This window comes from Pan troglodytes, chromosome 13 (genome assembly GCF_028858775.2).
Source record: "Pan troglodytes isolate AG18354 chromosome 13, NHGRI_mPanTro3-v2.0_pri, whole genome shotgun sequence".
In the NCBI taxonomy this organism is placed as follows: domain Eukaryota; kingdom Metazoa; phylum Chordata; class Mammalia; order Primates; family Hominidae; genus Pan; species Pan troglodytes.
Genome location: NC_072411.2, coordinates 109,325,349 through 109,351,537, shown reverse-complemented (window position 1 = coordinate 109,351,537; position 26,189 = coordinate 109,325,349). Strand labels below are relative to the sequence as shown.

Genomic DNA, 26,189 nt, shown 5'->3' with positions numbered 1-26,189 from the left:
TTGATATTTCTTTCTTTCTAAAGTCAATGAGTAAAGTTATGGCAAGACATTGGAAAGATATTGCAGTGCTCCCAGGCTGGAGTGCATGACTCATCTCCTGGCCCCTCCAGGAAACCGGAGAAAGCAGAAAAGGGCAAGAATGTTGTGTTGTCTTTGGGCTGTGGAGTTCATGATTATGGACACTTTCTGAATTATTGGCACTAAGGGCACATCCTGCTTAGCATGGAGGCTGGACAGCTCTGGGAAAGCAGAGATTCTTTTTAGGGAGTCCAGAGCATTTTTTTCTTCTTTCTTATCCCCTCTTTCCAATAGAGATGTCAGAAGGATGAGTGTTAGGGTTGATACATTATTTGGTGCTTTGTTTTTTTGAGCATTGTCTACTCAGAGTGATTACCAAGGTGGAGCTCATTATGTTACCTGGCACCTGCAACTACTTGCCTCATGTTGGACTAAAGTGGAAAGACTCCTACTGGGAATTCCCTCAGGGAGGCACCAGGCATTGTTAGAAAAGCAGTATCGCAGAGCACTTAAGAGCTGAGCCTTGTGATCAGGTGGACTTGGGTTTATGTCCTCGCACTGTCGCTTCCTAGATTTATGACCTCAGTTTCCTCATTTCTAAAGTAGAGACAATTGTGTCTACCTCCTAGATTGTTTTGAATATTAAATGAGCAGATACTTGTAAAATACTTGTAAAAAAAAAAAACCAAAATACCTGATAGATAGTAAGAACTCACTACAGATAGTAGTGGGGTTGATTGTAGCTATTACTGTTGTTGTTGATATTAGTGATGACTGAGTGATAAAACAGCTTTGTAAACCAGAAACAAGCCAGTTAGCCAAAGTTAACTACCACAAAACAGCAAGAAGCTTTTTCCCTCTCGCTCCCAGTGGTTGATCAATGGGATGTGGGGTGATGACACCTGTGGACACAAGTTGTGGAGGATAAACCAGACATGCAAGCATTAGCCCATAGAAGTTGGCAATAAGGCAGAAAGATCATGGCTTTCCTCCCACAACATAGAAAGCAGTTACCTTGCATCCACAGAAGCATTTTGCCTGTAAAACCTTCCTCAGAGACATGCACGGAAAGTAGGTGCTACAAGAAAGAGAAACAGATAAAAGGGGAGGCAGAGACAGGGATGGAGGGTGGGGAGAATATGAATTAATTTGGATTAAATGGATGAGAATCAGAAGTATTTATTTGGAATTGGTGTGAATTGGAGCACATGGGGAACTGAAAACAAAGGTGATAATTTATGTGGTGTAGATGAACTAAGAATAATGAAAACAGCATGAAGGATGGAATCAAATTAAGTGCAAACATATAAAGGAAATGGACTGGTAAAAGCTCGAGGGCAAAGGTGTATGGAGATGGGAATTCAGGTTGGAAAGAGGCTGCTGATACAAGGACTGGAGTTGGGAGAGCTGCTGACCAAATGTGGAAATGAAGATTTTTTTAAAAATGGGCTCTGGTTGGATTCAGGCAAGCTATTTTAACCCAGGACTCACTTTAATTCAGTCAAAATATTTCTTATCTTCCAGTTGGGGACGTGTTTTGGAACAGGAAAAAAAGGGAGATAAGAATACCATCCCAGAGAAAGAAGAGAAGTATTTGCATTTTGTTCTCTAGAGTTGCAGATATATGCTGTATCTCTTCTATATGGTAATACATTGCAAAGGAGATACAGTGAAGAAATGAAGTAAAATAAAATGTGTGTGTCTTCCTCTCATATGCATAAAGGAAGACAATACATGTTGGTAACATGGATTTGCTTGCATTGAAGAATTTTTAAGGTGTTATTCATTTAATCTTTATATAGACAGAATTTACTGAGCTGAAAAAGATATGCATTTTTTTCCTTCTGTGGCTGTTTTTTGAGGATGCTGAATCCTTCAAAATTTTTGCCCTGGAGGATATTAGGCAATGAGGTGATTTTTTATTTATTGTTTTTTAAGGTAGCAGATGTTCACATTGGTAGCTAGGGCACAAACGCAGGTTGCCCAAGGAAGTAAAGTTAGAGATGGGGGTACTGAGCTGGAGGTGCAGGATAACGAGGCGAGGAATGGGACAAAGGGAATATTATGAAGTAGCAGGATTTAGTGAAAGGAAGCATATAAAAATGGACATAAGGGCCAGGTGCGGTGGCTCACGCCCCTAATCCTAGCACTTTGGGAGGCCTAGGCAGGTGGATCACCTGAGGTCAGGAGTTCGAGACCAGCCTGACCAACACCCGTCTCTACTAAAAGTACAAAAATTAGCTAGGCGTGTGGCGCGTGCCTGTAGTCCAAGCTACTCAGGAGGCTGAGGCAGGAGAATTGCTTGACCCCGGGAGGCGGAGGTTGCAGTGAGCCGAGATTGCATCACTGCACTCCAGCCTGGGTGACAGAGTGAGACACCGTCTCAAAAACAATAAAAATTAAAAAAAATGGACATATGGTTTATTCATTGGGAAGAGCACCTAGTGTTGGCATGAGTGTAAAAATGTTCTTAGCAGCCAAGTCATTGCAGACCTTTCTCTCCTACTCTGTTTTCTGGTCTTCATATATTTTTCTTTCTCACAAATTCTACCATTATGATCATAGTTGTATTCATCTTCTTGAGTCAGCTAAATAATCCTTATGTTTTGATGAAAGGTAACCTTCACTTCCAATATTAAAAAAAAAACTATGCTCATTCTCAGCAAAAATCAATTTTTAAAAAATCTTAATAGTTTCTATGTAAAAAAAGAAGGATTTTCTACATTTCTTCTTAATTACTTCTGAGAAGAGATAAAAAACCTTTCATTGAAATGGTGCTTTGTGCTAAGTAAACAGACTTTTCAAATTTGAAAATCCATATAAAGGCACGTCCACGTTTATGTTATTATGAGTGAGTCATATTTGTGAAGTCAGGACAATGGCCTGTCATTAGATCTTTGATTCTTGGTTGCAGTGAAGGGAGATGTGAAGAAGCCATGTTCTCTGAACGTGCTGCTTGGAGGACTCTCTCTATAGACTGAAGTTGCTGTCACCTAAACCATGGGTGGTGATAAGCATTCTCTAGATTTTGTCCCGAACAATATAACAGGATACGTTTCAGGTGGAAAAGTAATACAAGTGTGCAATTTGCTTAGCATTTTACATTTTCTTTGGGGCTCATCTTATTGAATCAGAAAGTGGCACAATCTCTAAGTTTAATCAGAATTTAGGAAATAGTTTATTTTCAAATGAAAAGGTGGCTAAAAATACTACAAACAAAAAGACCAGTGTAGCATTCAAAAGGCAAACAGAAATGTTATGTCACACATGTAATGAAAGGCCTTTAAAGTTTGAAATACAGTTTATTTTACTTATTCAACAAATACATATAAAGCACTTGCTATGTCCCAGACATTGTTCTAAATGTTTTACAAATATTAACCCTTTTAATCCTTATACTAACCCAATGACATAGGTACCATCTTATTTTATAGATGAGGAAAATGAGACCCAGAGAAGTCAAGTAATTTGCCTGGCGTCACATAGCTCATCATAGATGGTTGGGCAAGGATTTGCACCAAACAGTATTGCTCCAGTCGGAGCTCTCTTAACTTCCAAGCTTACTAATAAAGGGGAAACAAGTCAAATGAATTTTTTAAAAGTAACCCGTTATTAAGAGGAAATTAAAGACGTATAGTTTAAATGCAAATGGACAATGAAAACTAAATATCCTCTATAAATAGGTGAGAATTAGGAGGGTCCTTAAACATATTGCCTCATCAGGTGACTGAGAAGCAGTACAAGGAAATTACAAAGAAATGGTCTTCCATTTCCAGGCCTATTATTGTTACTGATAAAGCTACTATTTTATGGTTGTTACTATTTTCACTTTTTTTAATGTTAGTGTTAAAGAGAGACATGCCAGTCTCAGTTCACGCATTAAAATGACAAATGTTAATATTCTGTCCCTATCAAATAAGAAAGGTCAGTATTATCACAACATAGGAGAAACTGAGGAACCACAACAACAAAAAAGTAACTTGGTTCAGGCTATGCAAGTCCCTGTTGTTAGAAATTAAATTGGACCCATGTCTCCTGACCTATAGGCTTACCTCCTACTCAGTAGATTGTTTTGCTTCTTATTTACTGTATGTGTTCTTCAGTCTTTCTGCGAACAGGTATTAAGTGCCGATAGATGTCAGGCACTGTACCATGGAGTGACCAGCAAAGGAGAACAGGGTGGTCCATTTGGGAAGGAGTGCTAAAGGGTGGTGATGGGGCAGTAAATGAAAGCAGGGGCTTGCATCAGCAGTCAGAGGCAGCATGGAAGATTTGGAGATAACAAGTCGCTTCTCTCCTTCTGGACAGAGTGTTTATTGATGCTGTTCATCTTTTTAAATGATGTCAATGTGACAATATAGTAATTTATATAAATAGAAGCCCTAATTCAAGGTCAGGCATATCAGCAGGATAAAATTAAATACCTCAGTGTGGAACTGTAGGGGGTTCATCGACCACTTTCAACCTGCTAGTGCCATAGATAAGAATTCTTTGAATTTATACAATAGCAACTGAAATGGGGTGATTTTAAGACATTAAAGGGCCTTTAATATGCCGAGACACATGGCTGCTAATGAAGTTTATCCATGTGTTGAGGCAGAAACTCATTAAACCCTGATTATGGGATGGAAACAAGAATAAGGGTTAAATGTTCAGTTCACAAGGTGGAGAGAGCTGAATAGGAGGGTTTGATAATTTGGATTTAGCATATTCAAGAGCTTAAGAGAAGTTTGAAAAGAAAGGGTAGGAAATGAGGTGGTGAAAAACAATCGCTGGGAGAATTTTCTGATTCAGTAAAATCTTAAAACTTTACCACATGATAATTTAGCAATATGATAACTCCTAACATTTATGAAGATAAATTAATGTAAACATATATTGGGAAGCATGGCCTAAACTCAGCATATACATAGCAAGCACATTTATTTTATCATTATACTATGATAATAAATATAGGCTTTGTGGGACGCCTATTCCAGATGTCCTTTTAATGGATAATTGATAGTCACAAAGCAAATAAGTATGTTAAAATAAGAATCGAGGAGAAAGAAAAGCATGAAATTAATGAGTATTTCATCATAAACAATATTTTTGAACACCCACTGTACATACACTAGTCCCTCTATTATTGCCGAGGACCTCGCTTTTTGACACAAAAGCCTGAAATATGGTTTCATAAAATCATTATATTTGGAACTTGATCTCAGAATATAGTTTGGATGGGGGATGTGGGGGAACTGGGAGGAAGGAGAAGAGAAAAGAGGAATCTCATTTCAGAAAAGGCAGTGAAAGTAATAGAATTTTATAAATTCAAAGGTTTCAAGGGTGGGCGAGTTCTGTTTGATAGAGAAGAAAAGAAGAGGGTCATGAGAAGTCTGTGTAAATGAAAAAATGACATTGAGAAGGCCAAGTGTAAACTTTTAGAAACACTGTTCCTTTTAATAAATTGATAATGTACAGAGGCTGTTTCTATTATAATGTGAGTGTTAATTACCGTCATGATCATGGTTATCCTGTACATATAATATAGGAAGGTTCAAGGAAAGCTATGTGGAGCTTTGTAAAGAGTGAAGGCTAAGATGACATTATAAGAATTGATGGTAGGCAGGGATTTTCTATGTTTCCTGAAGTTGAAATAATAATGTAGTGATTGTGTTTGAATTAGAAAGAAATGGAGTTTAAGAAACTCACGTGTTAATTTTTTTAAACAAATTGGTTTTGAATGGTCCTCTTTTTAAAAAAATTAAAATATAAGGACAGATGAAAAATAATTGTAAGATGACCTGTCTTTCTTTGAAAAATATTCAGCTTGAATGTAGCAGAAATTACATTTGAAACCTTGATAACGGATCCTCAGGAAACAAACTTCATATAAGGAAATTAGTTCTGATGAGTAAATGCAGCTGTTTGGGAATCTGGTCCACCAGGGGCAGAATGTGTCAGATGACACTAAGCTCTGCTGCACGACTCCGGTACCGAATGGAGAACGCCTAACCCTTTCCAGGCAGGCAGTTTCTATTTGTCTTCACCCTGATGGAGGCAAACTGGATAGCCCTGGCCAAACTTGTTTTCTAAAATATGGGGTTTTTTTCTTCTGCATTCCCCACCTAAGTACCTAATATCTGATCCCTTCCTGTACTCTGTCACTTTCTGCCCTGCAGCTTTCCTCTGTCCTTCACAGCAGAAAAGATCTGGTAGCAATACACTGTAGACTGTTGTGGTTGGTACACTGTAGACTGTTGTGGTCGGTGGATTATACGTCCATCCACCAGTGTATAACACTTTAATCTTCTATTATTAGTTTTTTAACCTTCAATTAGGGGAAACTTAATAGAATTTCAGTAGTCTGTAAACAGGTAGGGAGACATGATGGGGGAGTGTTGGGAACTGGGGTGGCATTCCCCCACTTCACTCCAGCACCATCCCATCTACCCCTCCTCTGCTACTGGATTTTCTACATTTTCTAAAAGTGGCTTCCTTTCAACAATTTGTTAATGTATTGACATGACATTATTAAGCTAAATGTTGGTCGAGGCAAGATCACTTAAAATAATTAAAAGTTGGTGACTTTTTAATGTGCTGGTTATTCAGCCAATCACTGATGGAGTTACTTCTCACTCCTGCAGTGTCCCCATGTTCAGTCACCAATGGGTGGTGATATAATGGAGGTGAAAGCACTTCAATTATTTAAGGATGTCTGCAATGAGAATAAGCTTAGCATGCTTTGTTCCATATTTCTGTTCACCCTACCTTCTCCTTCAACATGTATGTTTATGGAGCTAGGTGAGCTGGGGACTGACCCGGGATTGGACCCCATAATCTTGTAGGGGAGGAAAGATCAGAATGCCCCATTGCTGGTTCCTTATGGAGCCTCAGTCCAGCTTTGTCCTAAACCAAACTTCCTTGGCATACCCCCCCTTTTTTTTTTTTTTGCAACTGACATCTTTTTTTTTTTTCTTCCCTTCAAAAGTTATCTGCATTCATGTAAGACCCCTTTTATTTTGTTTGCAAAATAAAATACATTGACAGATTAAAACTCCTTTTATATTCTAAACTACTCATCTGGTATTATAAAACATATACTTAGGCTTATTTTATTGTTTCTGCCTTTAAAATGTATCCCGTTTCCATTACTGTAACATGTATGGAATTCAGTAAAGTGGTACATATTGTTTTCAGGCAAATAATGTAAAAAGATGTTTTAATACCAACTTTGTTGGGCCATCATAGTTTTATCTGTTTCACTAGATGAGCTAAAAATGATAAAAGCTATCAATCATTTTGTTGCAGGCAGGAAACCAGAAGCCATCCTTAGCTGAGAAAGAACTTGACCTCCATGGTAGAGTATTGCCTAGTTAGGTGTCTTAGGGTATCTAATATCTTTCTCTGGAGACCTTGCTATTTTCCTAGCAGGGATGTTTTGTAATAAGGACTATAGTTTGTTCTAATATTGAAGCCAATGTTAAATGAGAGTGGTTCTAGGAGTCTAGCAGATGCCCTAAAAAATGCAGGATTCTATCTGTGTCTTAATGAATAGAACCAAGAAAAAGCTTGACTCTGGTACATATTTGAGTGTAGAAGAGCACCAAGATATGGTAGGAAATATTTTAGAATAACTGTGCAGTAGTCCTGTTTAAAAGGTTTCTGTCTTCATTTCGTGTGTTTATGTAGTTTAATGTCATCTCATGGAATTCGTTGCTTGGTTATGAACTTATAACATGGTGTTTGGAATCCCCTTACTATGGGATATGCAACATCCTTCACCTGTACTGAACTTCTGTTGCAGAAAGGAAATAATGATCCCTCATATTGAATTCTCAATTGGTCATGAGCCTGTTGAAACTAGTATTGGTATTTTAAAAAGAGCAACAAAAGATACATCTTCCTTCCTTGATATAGGTAATAAGACATTTTATGTTCCTAGTGTTCCGGAGAGAATGTCAGAAAATCAATATGAATAAATTCAAGTACACAGGATTCACCCTATTTGAAAATGTAATGTGTGGCAAAATGGCGGTATGTATTAAGTTTTTTTGTTTCACTTGCACATAAATATTAGCGTTTAGAAAAGGTATCATAGGCTACTTAAAAATTTAGGCAGAGGGCAATTTGCTGGCTTTTTGTTTTTTTCATTCTTTGTTGTTGTTTAGTGTCTCAAGGCTTACAACTAAACTGAATTTGAAACTAAATACTGTCATTACAGAAGATTTTTCCTGAGTTCCTCCAATTTCTCTGGGGATAAAATAATGGTCGCTGGAAGCAGTGGAGAAACAGTAATTAGGGCAAATAGTAATACTGTGCATGATTGAGGAAAATGTGAGAAGGGGAGGGGGAAAATGCAACAGACAGACTTGTACATCTTGTTACTAGGAAACCACATCAGCATTAAATACAGTGTGCTAATTGGCTATCCTGTTTCTTCCTGGGTACCAGCCTGGGCCTGCTACACAGCTGTTTCTGCTCTTTCTGGTTGCTAGGTAACTGCATCATTTCCCCCCCCCCACCCCCCATTCCACTTTGTATTCTGGAGGGTAATTGGCTACTTCTGCTCCTGGTGTTGCTGCTGGGTACCAGTCTGGGCCTGCTGCTCTGCTGTTTTCCAGAGGGATTTAGTCAGGGGGGAGGGGAGGAAAAGGGAGAGGAAGATATGCTGGCAATTAATGGAGCATAAGTGCAAATTCTACACAATGTCTGGCACCTGCGGCCCCTCATCCTGCCTTCTCAACTAAATCCTTTGGCTATGGAAACACACTAAAGTCTTCAAGTCTTTCTTTCTCGGCATACTTTATAAATATAGTTTAAAGGAAACAAGACATTTGAAGACATAACTCAAATGACAGCTTTGGTCTTCTTCAGGAAAAAAAACTGGCAAAATATTACATACCTATGTTTTGATATGAGTAGTAATAGAATTTGTGCAGATATTAAAAATACTTTATAACGAGACAGCATCTTTAACATCTTAAGGATAGTGCCACCTTATTTCTTAAATGGACCAAATTATTGTGTAGCCATTCTTCTTGATATCAGAGTATAAAGTAGGAAATAGAATGGACTAAACGCATTATGGGATTTTCCCGATTGTTTTATTATGAAGGAGTAAAGGGAGGCTTGTAGACCCTTGACTTTCCTATTATGGGTTTTATTCCTTTGATGTGCACAGCACATGCCCTGGTGCTTTTCACTGGGACATAGCATTTACGTGGCAATAACACATTTTGCACCACAGCTGCTTTCCTCATGGCAAATGAACAAATGTGATGCAAAATCTAAAATCAATTTTGTGATTTAAAAAACAAGTAAAAAGGTAATTACTTTATATATTGTTGTCCTCTCTTGTTGAAGTAGAAGTTTCCATTTCATCATTATTGAAATTCTCACCGGAAGTGTGACAAGGAAGATTCTTCAGAAGTGAAGTGATGCTCCAAGGAGATTTCACTTTAAATGGTTGAGAAAGTGTATGTAAATTGGGGCCCCTTGAAGAGGCAGCTTTATTCCCCTGGGAAGGAGCTGTTTTATTGAGAAAACTCAGAACATGTTGTGTGACTGTGCACAGAAATAGTTAGCAAAGGCAACTCTTATTTGACACTAATGGCTGTTACTGGTTTCCCATACTAATGAGATCCACCATACCCTATCACAATTGAAGCAGGAGGAGGCCTAGGCTGAGCTACAAGCCCTTCCACCATAAGATAAATTCAGGCTTTATGGAATCATTTCTACTTAAAGTACCCTTAGCATAGGCAGAAGGCCTCCAGCCAGGCTAGGTGATCGCGAGAAGATCGCAGTGTTAACACCTATCTAAAGGAAACCAGCTAGCCATTAGTAGTGCTCAGATTGCAAAAGAAAATCTTGTTATCAAAGAAAAACTTACAGAGAGGATATAATATTATTTCTGCTATCTCTGTTAAAAGGACCAGTTGTTAATCACTCAAAAGCATTTGCCCATTAAATGAATTAGCCATTTACTTACGAAGAACCATCAGAAGTCAGAATATCCCTTTGTCACTTGACAAGTTTTATATTCTGACTTTGAGAGGGAGGTGGTTTTGTTTGAGTATTTCATCTTTGTTGAGAGCAGACTGTCAGAATAACAACTTTGCAAGTATGTTATGGATTGTCCCTATTTGACTTAAGCAGGATACAGATTGAAAAGTTCAAAGAAGTCTGGGGAGTTTGTCTTACCCAGCCCTCTTCACCGGTTGATTGGATGTGGTTATATGGCCTCGCTGTGGTCTGGCAAGACCCTGGAAACCCAGGGCAGGGGTCTTTGAAGGCTGAAGGTGGTCATGGTTATTAACCCAGTGATAAATGAACATCAGTGCATACTTCCGAGCTTCCTCTCATTGTACTCTTCTTGGAGAGCAGATCTTTTTTCTTTTGATGTCTCCATGTTTAAAACAATAGTGAGAGTGCAGGCATACAAGCAAGCATGCTTTGGGGAATGAAGAAAGGAGGTATTCCATGGAGTTGCTTCAACCCTTGGTTCTCCTCAGTCCTGAAAACCTGCTTTGCTAATTCTCATGGCCACACAAAACTGCTACCTTTGACATCAAGCAAACCGGTTGACAAAATTGGAAAGGACGAATCTGATGGCTGCTAGTCCCCCAGCAGGGCTGCTGCTAAGCCATAATATGCTTTTGTGTGAATTAGAAAAAGTACCCTTTGCATGGGGCAGCTTCCCTGTGCTTGAGGAGCAGAGCCAGATTCAGCCCCTCTCAGCCTGTAGCTGGACACCCTGTGCTCAAAACCTTATGTGGCCTGTGTGCACTGGGAGAGCATTCCACACAGATGGGCCTTCCCTGAACTTTTAAGAACTTCTGAGGCTAAGAAGGGCATAGCAGGAATGGGAGAGTCACACAATGGTTCAAGGAGGGTATTGGGACATCCTGTCAATGTCTGAAGAGGCCATTATGTGTGACAGCAAATCTTTTGGTCCAGCCACTCTCCCAAAATGTGAGATCATTAGTTGCCTAATGTGGTGGTTCTCAACCAGGGGAGATTTTGTCCCTCAGGGAACATTTAGCAATGTCTGGAGACATTTTTCATGGTCATATCTGGGGTTGGGGGTATGCTACTGGCATCTGGGAAGTAGAGGGCAGGGATACTGCTAAGTATCCTACAATGCCCAGGACAACTTCCTCAGCAAAGGATCATGTGGGCCCAAGGGTCAACAGTGCCAAGGTTGAGAAACCCTGGCCTAATGCAACCTTAGCTGTCTTCTTCTCTGTAGGTTGCTCTGAACCACTTGCAAAACATTTCCTAATCCTTTTAAGATGACCTACCCACCAGGTCTTGCCTTCTTCCCTTTTATGATCTTTAACAATATTGACTAAATGGAAATATTGCATTATTTATTATTTCTGTCAGGATTTAGATGATGTGCCGCTTTTCCCCTTATGGTAAGAAAGAAATCTCCCTACCTCCACTAAATGCTTAACCTTCTAGATTGAAGATTCGTGATTGTGACTCTTCCTGAGCCTCATGCCCTCCCCTTTTGCAGAAGGCTCCTGACCTGTAATAATTTGGGATTTTGCTGAGGCAGAGGTTTGATCACATCGGCTGCCAGGCTGGTACGTGGGAGGGAGGTGCTTTGCCAGGAAATGGGCCTAGCTGACCACGCACTGAAGAGCCACACCATCATATGGTATTGTCATTCTCCCCCTGGGTACAGTGGCCTTGCTGAAATGTAACAGTTGCTTCCTCGTTACCAAAAAGAAGATTAACTGTTAGTGAAGAAATAAGAGCGACGTGTTTTCCGTGGGAAAATAAAACTTTTATTGGGAAAACTGTATATTGCGCTGGTATTTGCTACCTCAGTACATTTCCTACTATTCACTGTTCTGGTTCACACCAGCACCATGAGGAGCATACTGGAAGCTTTTTGAGTTCTTAGGGAGAAACGTGCTATTTCAGGTAAAAGGATTTAAATTGCCTTATCTAATGGACACATACTTTATGTCTGCATTTTGTCAGGAGCTGTGAATTATGCATTGGCCCTTTCAGCTACATTCACATGCGTAGAAAATAACATTGTCAGACGTGTCATCCCCAGATACAACGGACAATATGCTATTATAATCGTATGGCATTGTCCTTGCTGTTTGGAGATAATACTGCTGACTTTATTCCTCTCATACATGTGAATGTGGCTGTAGGGAGTACGTGACATCTGTGGCTTTTACATGTATTAGCTTATCCCTTGCCACTTGAAGAGATTGCCATTAGTGAGCTGGCCTTGTGGGGTCATGCTAAGTGCCATGTTTTGGATCACAGTTGTTATCGGACCTTAGTTTTAGACCCAGTAGGGAATGAGTAGTATTATCTTGATGACCTGAAGATGCAGTGGGTTACTTAGTCAGCTTCCCAGAGCAGATGTGCTAAAGAAAGGGTAAGCTGAGGCATTCCTACTCAGATCAGCTTTGGGAGTAAGAAGGCAATTGGGTACCAAGCCTGGGAATGGCTGCTTCTATGTTAGTGCATTACCCAAGTAAGCAATAATAATATCACTTGTATTGATCTTTACAGTTGCCAAGTGTTTCACATACATCCTTCCATTTAACCTTCACTTACTGATGAGGTAAGTCTTCTCATTATACCCATTGTACAAATAAGGGAACTGAGGCTGAAAGAATCATTTTTCAAAGATTTCACTGCTGAACCATCACAGAGCCTGCCCTACTCTGTTTTTCCTTTAGAGATCAGTTATTTCTTTTGGGGGCCTAAGTTGAAACAATATAAATGAATTCAGTTTTGTTTGTGGTTCAGAAAAATAAATGGCTATTTGTTATTATTTTACTTGTTCAGTGTAACTACTAATTCAGAATAGCTAAGAAAACTGAGTGATTATCTTGTATACTCCTACATTCTGTCTATTTTGGTTGAACTTAAGAATCCTTGATCTTAGTTGGTTTTCCCCTATTTTAAGAAAGAAAGCTGGTTTTGAAGATGCAAACAAACACAAGGTATTGATTCTTGAAGTGGTATCTCAGTACTACTGCATTTGCATATTTTAGATAATTCTTGATGAGAAATAGCAAATAGAAACTTTTCTCTGAACCCCTTGAAAGAATGCATCTTAGCAATCCTCTTTATTACTAAGCTGGAAAACCCAAATGGAGATGCCTTAAAGAATTCAAAGGAATCTGTGGATGGGTGGATCTTGGTGTATGATTTGTATGCTCCTCTCAGTTACACCAGAGCTTTGCAAGGTGAGGTTGAAGAAATGATTTCTGTGCCTTTATTTTTGTTTGTATGATAAGTGTGGAATTCAGGATAATTTTATTTTATCTTTGTTTTTGCCCAGTTGAGGATATTTATAATGGGTTAGAAGTCGTAAGAATAAAAACCCTTGGTAAATATAGGAATTGTAAATCTATTCATTGGCAAAGATCCCAAACTCAGGTTATGATTTTGCTTGATATGTGCAGCAGCCTCTCCTCTGAATTCAGAAAAGCACACAGTGAAGAAGAATAGCTGCTTTCTAGCATTCTGCCAAAAGGATCTACAGGAACCTCAGAGTGATGGGCACTTATATTATATCCAGAGATCTGAGGAAAGAAAAGGTATTAACACCAAAAGACAAATTCCTGGAAGGCTGAAGGAATAACACACATTACCCCTGAGGGCTCCACTCTTTTGAGGATTGTTTGTCTGTAGATATTTTTGTGTGTGATCATGTGTTCCTGTACATCTTTGTATTTTCAAACTTCCCCTTTTGATTTCATTCTACCTGCCATGGAAATAACCTTAATAAGTCGTTAGAATTGGCGGGGCCCCCAACCCAATTTGATAATAGCCTTTTCCTTGCTGATAATTGGCTACTAAGCATTTAGAATGCTTTCAAATCCACCTGTGTATCTTTCTCCCCCCTCTCATGGTTAGATGTTAAAGTTTTTGGTTTTGTTTTTGTGGTTTTCCTGGTGTGCACCTTATCCAAAAAGAATAGTTAATGAGCAAAGCCAGAAAGAATCCTTTGCAGCCAGGGAAAACTTTTCATACATCCTTCCCACTCCTGTCATTGTATGAGCTACAAGGACCATAGGTACAAAGCTTGTGGGATCAATTACCACAAGCTCACCGTTAAGCATTTTTTAAAAAATCCGTTGCGAGAAGAGTAAAGCAATAATTAAAATTAACTGAACAGCTTTTGCTCTATTGAGGTGTTAAATCTTTGTGTAAACACAATCACGTTGTGCAAACATAGGTCTTTTTAGTTGGGTGATTTAGACAGCGAACCCACTGAAGTTTTGAGGTCTCTGGGTCAAGGGCCCGTTTTGACACGGTTTGAGAGGTCACCTGCTCATTTGTGTCTGTGTTCTGCTGCAGAGAGAACTGTGAGCTGGTATGGTTCCTTGCCCACCGCAGCACAAAGAAGAGCCGGCTGGCATTTGGCAGATAGCGGTCTGTGACGAGGGGGAAGGAAATTGCACACAAAGCAAGACGGCTGCACACAGGAGCCGGTGGGGAGTGCTTAGGAACCTCTGGGGCCCAGGCAATGATGCGGCTTGAAGGTGGAGAAAACAGCAGTTATAAAATATAAATGTGTTTATTATTACACTGGGCCTATGCTATATAATTTTACACACACTCATATTTGTGATTTACGGCCGCAGCTCCATATGGAGGAGAAGCTTGCTAATTTACCCAAATTGATAGGGATGCCGCTGAAGATCATCAGATGGGTAGGAGCAGTAGCTGAGAAAAAGTGGCTCCTAAAACAAAAAAGATTGGGGTGGGGGAACTGCTGTGTCAGAGGCATCCTTTGTTCATTTATTTTGATAAGCAGAGCTTGGCTTTAATTATTCATGATAATGCTTGCCCTGGAAGGAGCAGGCCTCCAATGCCACAGCAGCTGTGGGGTGCTGTTTGGTTCTCTGTGCAGTTAACACCAAAACAACCCACCTAGTCTTTCTTGAGATTTGTCATGCTTTCACCTGTGAGAGGTGAGATGCCCTGAAGTTTTGTTGACACCCGATATCCCTTCCTAGGGGGCAGGTATTGACGTGGCTGGAGTGGAAGAGAAAGCCTGAATGATAACAGCCATTTCATGAAATCCTTACAAGGTAGGTGGTGATTTTCCCATCTTAGGCATGAGAATGTGGAAGCCTAGAAGATCCCAAGAGTAGACACGCCCAGCTTATAAGTGACCAAGCTGGCTTTCGAGTCTGGGTCTGACTCCAAAGCCTGTCCCCTGCAGCATTATGCTGGCATTTCCTAGAGAAAAGGACAAGAAAGGGACAGTGGAGCAGACCCCACCCTTCTTCCACCCCACTCCATCCCACTCTCTGTGCTTTCAGCCTATTTCCCGGTCTTAGCATCCATTACCATCATTTCCGACAGCTTTCCAAAGTGTTTCTTGACTTGGCAAAATCTTGAGGCACTTCTTCTGGGAGCTCTTCAGAAGGAAAGCACTTTGGAACAGCATGCACGAGTTCCAAAGTCCCCAGAGCATGTGCGATTCACGCTTCTTGCAGGGGAACTTCATGGAGAAAGGCTGTTGTGACCCTAGGATACTTGGTTGACCATTTTTTTCGTAGATGCGTAAATACCACATGATGAATGCTGAATGGCCCATCCACTCAGCTCATAGCAAAACCCTGGGAGGCATCTGTGATAGATGTCCTTTCAATCAATTTTTTTTCATCTCATGGGCACTGCTTTCTAAATATGTTTTACATTTGTTTGCTTTTCTCCATCTCTGCTGCAATAAGCAGAGTCATTTGTGTTTCAGGCACTATCTTCTTTCTCCTCGGCAGTTGTAGAACCTCCTAGAAGTTGTAGAACTCTCCCCACATTGGCTCATTGCCTTTGGCAGTCCATTCTCCATTTTGTAGCTAGAGTAATGTTTTAAAGTTCAATTCTGATCATGTTATGCCTCCGTTTAAAAGCTCACAATGGCTGCCATTGTTCTTAAAGTACAAATTCTTGAACATGATCTCTTAAGACCGCTTTCCAATAGAAATGTAATGTAAGCCACATATATAATTTTATATTTTCTAGCATGCACATTTAAAAAGTAATTAATCATACTAATTAGTTCTAATACTGTATTTTATTTAGCTCAATATATCCAAAACATTCTCATTTCAACACGTAAATAATTGATAAACAATTATTAATGAGCTATTTTACATTTCCTTATCTCTTTCTTCTATTGGAAAGCCTTCAAAATCTGGTGCGTATTTTACACTTAGAGCACATTCAGTTCAGAGTGCTCACATTTTGGGTATTCAGTACCCACCTGTGCTAGGGTCTAGGAGACTGGATCGTGCAGGTCTGTTTAAGTCCTTTCACAGTCTGGCCACTGCCTGTTCTCTCAGTCCCTGCAGAGCACACAAACTGATACTCCTCTTTGATCAGCTTCTTGGTGAGGTGTGGGAGAGAATGTAGCAGAGGGATGAGAGGACTTCACCCCTGCTAATGAACTGGCGGAAACAGCCCAACATGGAGCCATCCACGTTCTACCCTTCTTCAGGGCTTTCTGGCACAGCAAATAGGATGGACTGTGATGGAAGAAGGGTGGGGTCTTTTGCTTCTGTGTCCCTTTCTTGGCTTCTAGAAAACCCCAGCATGATGCTGCAGGAGAACAGGCTTTGGAGTCAGACCCAGACTTAAAAAGTCAGCTCAGCCACTTATTAGCTGGGTGTCTATCCCTGGGCTTCCATGTTCCCCTCCCTAAGATGGAAACATCACCACCTACCTTGCAAGCCTTCTGTGAAATAGCACAGGTAAAGCACCATTGGGCTGCCTGATATATAAAGAACATGCCAGGAACAGTGATGTTATTACCTGGTGTTTCTCCTTCACTCCAGCCCAGTCAGTACCTACCCTTCAGAAAGGGGCGGCAGGTAGAAATGAAGCTTCAGCTCATCTCACACTGAGATGCGGGTTAAGAATGAAATCCTTGCTTTGCTGTTGGCCTTCGGGGTTTCCATTTTTGGTTTATGTAGAACTTGTTAAGTGACACAGATTTTTCTGAGAAGGTGACGGAATGAAATGAAAATGCTGGTAAAGTTAATATCAGGTATTCTCTGAAAAAAATTTTTTCTACCCACACTAAGGTCTAGTAGTCAGTAGTACCGTTCTGTGAGCTGAAAATGAGACCATGGGTTCTAGGGGAGGGTAGATGAGTTGTAGTTCGCACTCCTGGCTTCCTGTCTCAGTAGATTCGATTCCTTTGCTTATTCGTTTTTAAAAAGTTAGAACAGCTATTATATAGGTTCATCTAAATAGTTCTGACATTCTTTCCAGTTGAAACATTTGTTTTATCAGAAAATATTTCCAAAGGGAATATGAGCATTGATTCCACTTTAATTGTTGCTGCTTATATAAAAGGCAGAGTGACGTAGTGGTTAAGCATGTGAATTCTGAAGGTGAGATGGCCTGAGTTTCAATCTTGACTGTACCACATATAAGTTGGGTGAACTTGGGGAACAGCTTTATTTCTCCAACCCTCTATTTCCTCATCTAGAAAATGGGGAGGGATAATAGCATTAGGGCTATTGAGAGAATTAGAGGACAGAATATACATAAAGCCCTTAGATTCTGTAGTGCCCAGCATATAGTGAGGGCCCAGTAAATATTAGCCAACAGCTAATTTTACTTGGATTTTAAAAACCCTATCACCCATTGAAGGTGGGTGGAATTGGACCACAAGTCTTGGCTGATGTTGATTATTTGAGGTGTTTTCTCTACAGAGATGCATGTATTGTCTAGTTTGTTTACGTGTATAACATTTTGTACCTTTGCCCTACACTTAGTTTTCTACTATATGTGTATCTACACGAGGAAGGAAAATATAGACATTTCATCAGAGATTGATTCTGCCACTCGTATATTCATACATCTAATAGAAAAAGCCACATATATCACAGCAGATGAGATATGAGATGTAGTAAGATATGCACCATATTTTAGTAGTATATGGGCTCTGGGCAGTTTCTCTCCATGTGGTATTGGGTTTGTACTGTTTGGTTAAAACCCTTTGGCTTTCTAATCAATGCCACGTTTAAGTTGAGGAGTTGGGGCTTGACGTCTTATCTTTGATGGTTGAATGAAACACCAGCCTCTGGAGGTGGTCTGCTCCTAACATCTCAAACTGATCTCTAACCATCTTAGCTAGAATCAGGTGATTGCAGGCTCTTTATTCACCAGAAAGGTATATTCAGGTACTGGGTGTTAATATGACCCACGTTGCATAAAGAAGGATTTTGGGATAAAATATTTTAATAATTACGCTGCCTGTGTGGTGCTTTGCAGCATACGAAGCATCTGCACAGAAATCATCTCTCTTCACATTTCACGATAATCCTGTGAGGGCTGTGCCAAAGAAGGGATTAGCTCTATTTTGCAGAGGAGGAAAGTGAGACTTAAAGAGTAGGTAACTTTCCTGAGGGCACATCATAAGTGGTAACAGCTAGGACTAGAGCACAGGTCTCCTGATGGTGAGTTGTGTGTGTGTGTCTGTTTTCCAGTAAACTGTACTTGTACACATGGGGCAACATCTCCAGAACTCTGACAACCTTTCTGGAGAAAAGAAGCGAGATTTCCTTTGTTCATGTATGTTATGCTTTGAATTAATTAGATCCTAAATGAAGCTTTTGTGACAAAGACCCAAGCTAACAGGAGCTTAAAGATGTAAGATTTCTTTTTCTCTTTAATATAAAGTCTGCACTGAGAACTGTCAGAAGCCCAAACTCCTTTTGTTCTGTTGGTCACCTATCCCTAGGATTTCCATTCCTGAGGTATTGCTCAGGTCCCTGCAATTCAAGATGGCTGCCACCAGGCCTGCTTTCCAGGAATCTAGTTTTCATGCAGATATTTCAAAAGTGAAAAGGGGAGGGGATGTCCCTACTTTTAGAAGTACAGCTTGATTGGCCGTGATGGCTCACACCTGTAATCCCAGCAGTTTGGGAGGCCAAGACAGGTGGATCACCTGAGGTCAGGAGTTTGAGACCAGCCTGGTCAACATAGTGAAACCCTGTCTCTACTAAAAATACAAAAATTAGCTGGGTGTGGTGGCGGGCACCTGTAATCCCAGCTACTCAGGAGGCTGAGGCAGGAGAATCACTTGAACCAGCAGGGGAGGTTGCAGTGAGCTAAGATCACGCCACTGCACTCCAACCTGGGTGACAGAGCGAGACTCTGTCTCAAAAATAAATAAATAAAAGTACAGCTTGACATTGCACTTGCCAGTGCCACTTACGTCTCATCAGCCAGAACTTGGTCATATGTCAACAAGCAATTGCAAAGGAGTTTGGAAATACAGTCTTTGTTCTGGGTAGCCATAAGCTCAACAAAAACCAAGGGATACTCTTACCTAGGGATAAGGGGAGAATGAATATAGAGGACAACTGGCAGTTGCTGCTATGCTTTTAGTCTTAATAATTCTTTTTAAAAAGCCTTTAATGCAGACATTTTAACAGAAAACTTGAGTTCTGAAATTCTAAATGTATGAAATGATAAGGGTAACATCCTAGTACATTGTAGTTTGTGGCATATTGCAAGATCAAAATAATTGCATGAAAACTAGGTTTCTGTGGAATGGCTTAAGTTCTGAATGGAAACATAATTTACATTTTCCATTTCATGAGAATATTACATTACTGGAGTAATATGAAGTGACTGGGAAATTAATAACTTAAGCACAAAAGCATATGGAGTCAAATTAACTGCATCTTAATATTTCTTGCACCTCTTTTTCCCCCTTCCAAAGTATAAAGTCACATAACATTGACATTTTCCTCCCAGAATGCCTTCATTCTTCAGTAGAAGAATGAAGAGAAAGTATTTTGTAGCTGTGAGTTCAGTACAGACAAAAATTAAGGCTGTTTGAGGTTAGAGGTATATAGGATGACAGATTGTGTGGGGGCGTTTCTACATATGTGGGTGTCAATATGTTTGTGCTGAGTTGTTTGCAGATTGGGGGGGAGGGCAGGGTGTGTGTGTGTGTGTGTGTGTGTGTGTGTGTGAATGTGAATGTAGCTTTCACGGGTGGTTTCAGTCATTGTGTTTTCTTCCCAATGATTCCTATTAGGGAGCAGCAGAAAGAAGATGTAGGAAGATCTAGGTAACTGCTTAAAGGAAGGTATAGAGATGGACCAATAGTATATGGGTATGTTCATTCAGCCAGGTTAATTGAGGGTCTTTGACATGTGTCCAGCATTCTAAGTCTTGGGAATACTAAGGTGAATAAGCCTGGCCTCTGCCCTTAAAGGGACCATTTGGTTTTGTGGAGCTACATAGAATGTAAACAGTTTACTCAAACAATATGATAGTCTCTTCTAGAGGAAGTTAGGCGAGCAGAAGAAAGGAGTGCCCAACTCTATCAGAGTCCATCTAGAGCCACTTCCCACAGGATATGCTTTGGAAGTACTAGGACCACACATTGTGCCAGGCCCTGAGGACACAACTATGCACAGATGTGGGGTCTGGCCTCAAGGGAGTCAGTCTCTTGAGGGGATAGTTTGTCATCAAGGTTCCTCAGGGTTCGGCATTACCACCTCTTCAGTCCATTCTTAAGGGTCCTCCTCACATACTTACCCTTGACCTCAGGATGATAAACCACTGTCTCTTATCTCTGGGCCTTTGTGCATGCTGTTCCTTCTCCAGGAAATACTTATTGCCCTTGTCCTTAGTGTCCTTCAAGTTTCAGGGGGGCTCATCATCTCTGGGACACCTGCTCTAATAGTCTTATCAAGTGTTAGGGAATTTCTGTTTCACATGTCCACATTACACACATCTATCAAACATATTGAGTCTCATGTTCTTTGTATGTATGCATGGTGCTTTCCTACCTGGGAGCTGCTCTAACGTGAAGAACCTTTCCATTTAGCTTTAATTTCTAGCAGTGTCATTGGTTGGCATATATTTGAACCAACAATTAATGCTGGTTGAATCTAACCTGTCACACTGAAGAGACTATTTCTTTCATTGCCGGTGAGTTAGACCAGAAGTCTAAGCATTTGACTTTTCCTGTTTACCCGTGGACAGAGATGAAGTGTTTCGGAGATAATGCATGTTAGGGTTTATGAATCTGGAAGGTAAGGTGGTAACAAAGCTTTTTGTGCTGTTGGATTTTGATGGTCTGATGTCTCAGTTAGCAAACATTGTATTCAGTGCATGTTACAGTGTGTCTAAGCCTGTGCTAGACTTTGTGCGTGATTACAAAGAGGCCAATGAGAAAGCATCTAGCCCAGTGCCTGGACATACACTAGATACTTAATCAGCATTTATTCCACTGGGGGTATAAGGTGTCCTTGTTTTAAAAGCACTTTTCATTTAATGTGTGTGGGGAGAAGCAGGGCAAGGGATCAAGGCATAAAAAGATAAATATCTACAGGAAATAGTAAATAACTGGCCAAAGAGTGAAAACTTAGATAAGGGTATAGTTTTCTGAGGAGGAGAAATCCTTGCGGATGGGGTGACATGTGAAGAATAGGCACATTCTGAGCAGGGGACATCCCAGCGAGTGAGAAAGGCTTGGGCGGGAGTTGGGGAGCGGGGGCTGTCTAGGGATGTTGGAGACTAGAGGGTTATGTAAGAAGTGATGGGTGATAAGGTAGAAAAATAAGTGACATGGCTTTGTGTACATCTTTTCCTGAGTACATAGGCAGTGGTATGTGAAGAGCATCTATCCTAGATTATTATGTGTCAAAACAACAAACAAATGAAAATTTTCTTTTGGGGTTACTCTTAGACTTTATATTTGAGTAAGGTACATATTTGGGTTGCTTTAGCTAATGGGGGAATTTAGTCTCTAAAAAAATGTTTAATCATCTTGGAAGAGAATTATGTAGACATATTGATGTTTTAAATCTTCACTGATTTGATATTTGCCTCTAAAAAGCTCTAAAAAACTGGATTAATATCTATTCAACATGAATGGTAGCTGGCCCAGGGAGGGCCCTTCTCTCCATGATCTGGATATAAATTATCTAATTTGGGCTCTTCTTTTTTTTGAGACATGGGTCTCGCTGTGTCACCCAGGCTAGAGTGCAGTGGTGCAACCACAGCTTACTGCTTACTGCAGCCTCAGCCTCCCCTGCTCAAGTGATCCTCTCACCTCAGTCTCCCAAGTAGCTGGGACTACAGGCATGCACCACCATGCCCAGCTAGTTTTTTAATTTTTTGTAGAGACAGGGACCTACCACATTGCCTGGGCTGGTCTCAAACTCCTGGGCTCAGGTGATCTGCCTGCTGTGGCCTCCCAAAGTGCTGGGATTACAGGTGTGAGCCACCACATCTGATCTCATTTGGGCTTCTTGAAGATTGATAAAATTGCCTTTTTTTTTTAAGTTTAGAGAAAATTACCATATGAACTAGTGATATGTTTAAGCTACTTCTCTACCATCTGCATTTATATCATCAAGGAATATCAATTTTTGTTATCATTAGCTTAATTAAAACAAATTTAGGATGCTGAAGCCACTTACTTTATAGCTTCCAGAAGCAGATCTTAGGTGGTTTTTTGATTATCCTTTCTTATGTTTTTTTTTTAATACCATTGATCTATCTCTTTTCATATATATATATATATATATATATATATATATATCGCATATGTAGCAGAAAGTTAACTTTTATCCAAATAATAAATGATTTAGGTGTATATTTTCTAAATTTTTGGTTAGCAAAAAAGCAAAATTTAGTGTATCCAGGAAAGTAAATTAGATATTGTCAACTAATGTGATATGTACCAATGGGTGACCACCATGGGTCCCTGATCTGATAAGGCCTAGTTTAGTCTCCCCTCCCCACCTGTCCTGGCCCTCCATGTCTCTGCATTTTCTGTGGTTCACAGACACACAGTCCTCTCACCTGCCCTCAGGCTTTCCAAAAGCCTCCCCAGTAGGGTGTCATGCAGACCTACCCTCCCTCAAAGCTGTGTGCTCTCCGATTATCTTTTTCTTAGTACCACCCTCCTTGCAAGAAAAATGAATTCCTTGGCTATACTCACTAGGAGTTGTACACCTTTTGCCAACCTCTGGAATTGACTGCATTTTTAGGGGAAGTTTCCTTTTCTATGTTGGTTTACTTCTACAGGGTATACTTCTGATTTAGTGGTATCACTTTCAGAGTGATGCCTTGATATTACCCATGCTTGGAACATGTTGTTTGGAGTAAAAGTGATTTTTTTTTCTCTTCATTCTGAAAATCTTTTAAGGTGATTCAAAAATTAATAGTTTGGGAATAGACACAGTGGCTCATACCTGTAATCCTAGTGCTTTGGGAGGCTGAGGTGGGGGGATCACTTCAGGCCAGGAGTTCAAGACTGACCTGTGCAGCATTGGGAGGCATCGTCTCTACAAAAAAAAAAAAAAAAATTAGCCAAGTGTGGTGGCACCAGAGCCTGCAGTCCCAGCTACTTTGGGAGGCTACTTTGGGAGCCTGAACTCAGGAGTTCAAAGTTGCAGTGAGTTGTGATTGCACCCCTGCACTCCAGTCTGGGCAACAGAGTGAGACTCTGTCTCTAAGGAAAATAATAATAATAATAATAGCTTGGTCATTGTAGTAAGAGTCTGTTCCTGTATACGTCCTCTGCCGTATGGTGATCTTTACATTTGAAAACAAAAAGCAAAGGTTGACCAAAGGTGAGTTTAAAATTAACGTTTTTTAATAATCAAATTTCTATTTAATACATCAAATTGAATTGTGAGAACTTGACTTACAGAGTGATAACATTGCTGCTAAATGGAAAAAAAATGTTCTACAAATGAGTTTCAAACAGATTCACATGGTGTAGTTGTCATCTTGAAAGGGAAAGATTAATGTTTTAATAACATTTTTCTTCAAATTTAGTATATACCTAGCTTTTAACTTTATTGTAACTGGTAATCACCAAAATATATTTAAATTTCCAAGATGACATTAAGTTTTATTTGGATTTAACTCCAAAAAAGCTGATAAAAATAATTTTTGAAGTTAACCTTGATAAACAAAAAGAACAAAAACAAAGTAAAATGGACAAAAAAGGCAAGCAAATTAAACTTGTTGCTTAAAAAAAATAATAAATATAGTTTCCCCAAATGATCATGCTTACCTGTTTCAAAACTTGAGAACATACAGCTTCAGGTATAAGTGTTGTTGAGGTCTAAATTCTTAAGTGAGCTTACAGTCTTTTGAAAATTATAGTAATACCTAAACAGTTATGAGTTTTTGTTTTGCCTTGTGTCGGGGTGGTGGGGAGCAGTGGTGTTTGTTGGCTAAACCTCACTCAGCCCACTAGAAACTACTAGAATACTGCATACATTTTTAATTAAATAAAAAATAATTGTATGGCATTCCTTGGGTTATGAGAAACATGGTACAGTATTTGAAAACACATGTATTGGAATAACAAATTACACATTACAAAGGTTCTTTAATTTTCAACAGCTACATTTATTTCAGCATCTGGGTTGGTAAGTAATTTTCATGACCAACACAGTCTTCCTCCAACATTTCAAACAAATTCACCAAGAATCTAACACTTTGTCTCAAAAGAAACATTTTAGAAAAAGTTAATAGCTGTTAAAAATGGCACATGACCCCAAAGGATTTCTTTAGTCCCGTGTATTTCCATGGCTGTGCTCCACGGGGCAGGCTGGGCTCCAGTTTGAGTCTTATAGAGAAGCCCTGTGCCTTTGCCCTGGACATACAGGTGACAAAGTTCTCTGTTTCCACATCTCTCTCTGGCTTCCTGTGTGTCTGTAAACTCCCTGTTGATATCACCACTATGAATAGCAACTTTAATAACAAACACCGTTAATAACACTTTTTATTCATTTGGGACTTTGTAACTGACCAGTCACTTTCAGGTACTAGGTTCCATCGAATCTTCATGAGTATAGGGAAATGGGACAGTTTTTTTTTTTAATTCCTTCCCCACACAGTTAAGAGCCATAAGTCCCCAAAGAAGCTATTAAATACCTTTACAAGGCCACATTGCTATTATGTGGCAGAGCCAGAACTAGAATAATCTATTTTTTGATGCTGAGTTCATTTTATTTCCCCACTACAGCAGTGGTTCTTGAGGTATGGTCTCTGGACCAGCAGCAGCAGCATCAGCATCATCTGGGAATTTGTTAGAAATGCAGATTCTTGGGCCCTCCCCTTGTGAATCAGACCTACTGAATCAGAACTTCTCAGGGTGGGGTTCACTAACCTGTGTTTTAAACAAGCCCTTTAGGGAATTCTAATAAGTTTGAGAACCACTGTGCTAGAGGACTGCTTATGGAAAGAGAGATGGATATAGGGGATGAGAACAATTTAAAGAGAAATATTATTTTGTGTTTCTTAATGGCACATTTATGGGTCCTATATGTAAATAAGTGTATTATCTGAGCATCTACTGTGTATAACGTTTGTGCTAGCCACTGTGGATAAAGTGGCGAACAAGTCAAATGTGGCCCCTGCCCTAACAAAATTCACATCCTGGCCAGTGAGAGAGGCTCCAAACGTTCTATTAAGTTTGGGGGTGGGGTGGGGATCAGAGAAGAAGGCTTCTTTGAGCCTTTTGGTTTTATGACTGTTTCTGAAAAGCACCAAGCTGCTTCTGCTCCCAGGGCCTTGGTATGTGCTGCTTTTTAAATCTGCAGAGCTTTCTTCCCACTGCACCTGGTTAACTCCTCCTTCGTATCTCAGCTTAAATGTCATTTCTTCAGATTCCTGAACCCATAAACAGAGATGCTAAAAACAGATTCTGATACGCAAGGTCTGAGATGGGAACTCGGAATCTGCATTTTTAATAAGTGCCTCAGGTGATCCTGATGCAGCAACAGGGAGGAGATCCCTCGAAACAGAGAAGGGCTGCTGTTGGTTGCATTTGGTGAAGCATTCAGGGTCTTGTACACGGCAAGGTTGATAGTAATGAGAATAAAAGCCAGGGGTGGGGAGGAGAGATTCCACAAAGGTGGAGTACTTGGACTTGTTTACTGAGTCCTTCCTCCCCTAGCTTTCTCACAGTTAAAAATAACTCTAAGATTTTGAGCCTGGGAGAGTGCTTCTACCACGGGTTGGAATGTAAAAATGGGAACACTGGGATTCTAGGCTATGGGCTGGACATGGAGAAAAATACGGGAAGGATGAGCTTTTAAGCTTGAGTCGATGGGGTTTCTACGTAGAAAATCTATTTTAAGCCATTGCTGTCCAAAATAGAAATATATGCAAACCACATATGTAACTTTAAA

General features: G+C 40.0%; 1 protein-coding gene, 1 long non-coding RNA gene and 1 other non-coding gene across 11 annotated transcripts in view; all 3 read left to right on the top strand.

Annotated features, from left to right (window-relative positions):
* Nucleotides 1-26,189, top strand: part of KLF7 (KLF transcription factor 7) — a 98,783-nt gene that overhangs the window by 51,788 nt on the left and 20,806 nt on the right. The gene's annotated exons all lie outside the window — the stretch shown is intronic.
* MIR2355 (microRNA mir-2355) lies at nucleotides 12,066-12,132 on the top strand. Its single transcript, NR_162087.1, has one exon. It is a non-coding gene; the product is annotated as a microRNA mir-2355 (primary transcript).
* Nucleotides 12,543-14,574, top strand: LOC134808001 (uncharacterized). The gene is made up of 3 exons (XR_010149855.1): nucleotides 12,543-12,598; nucleotides 13,449-13,583; nucleotides 14,347-14,574. It is a non-coding gene; the product is annotated as an uncharacterized LOC134808001 (long non-coding RNA).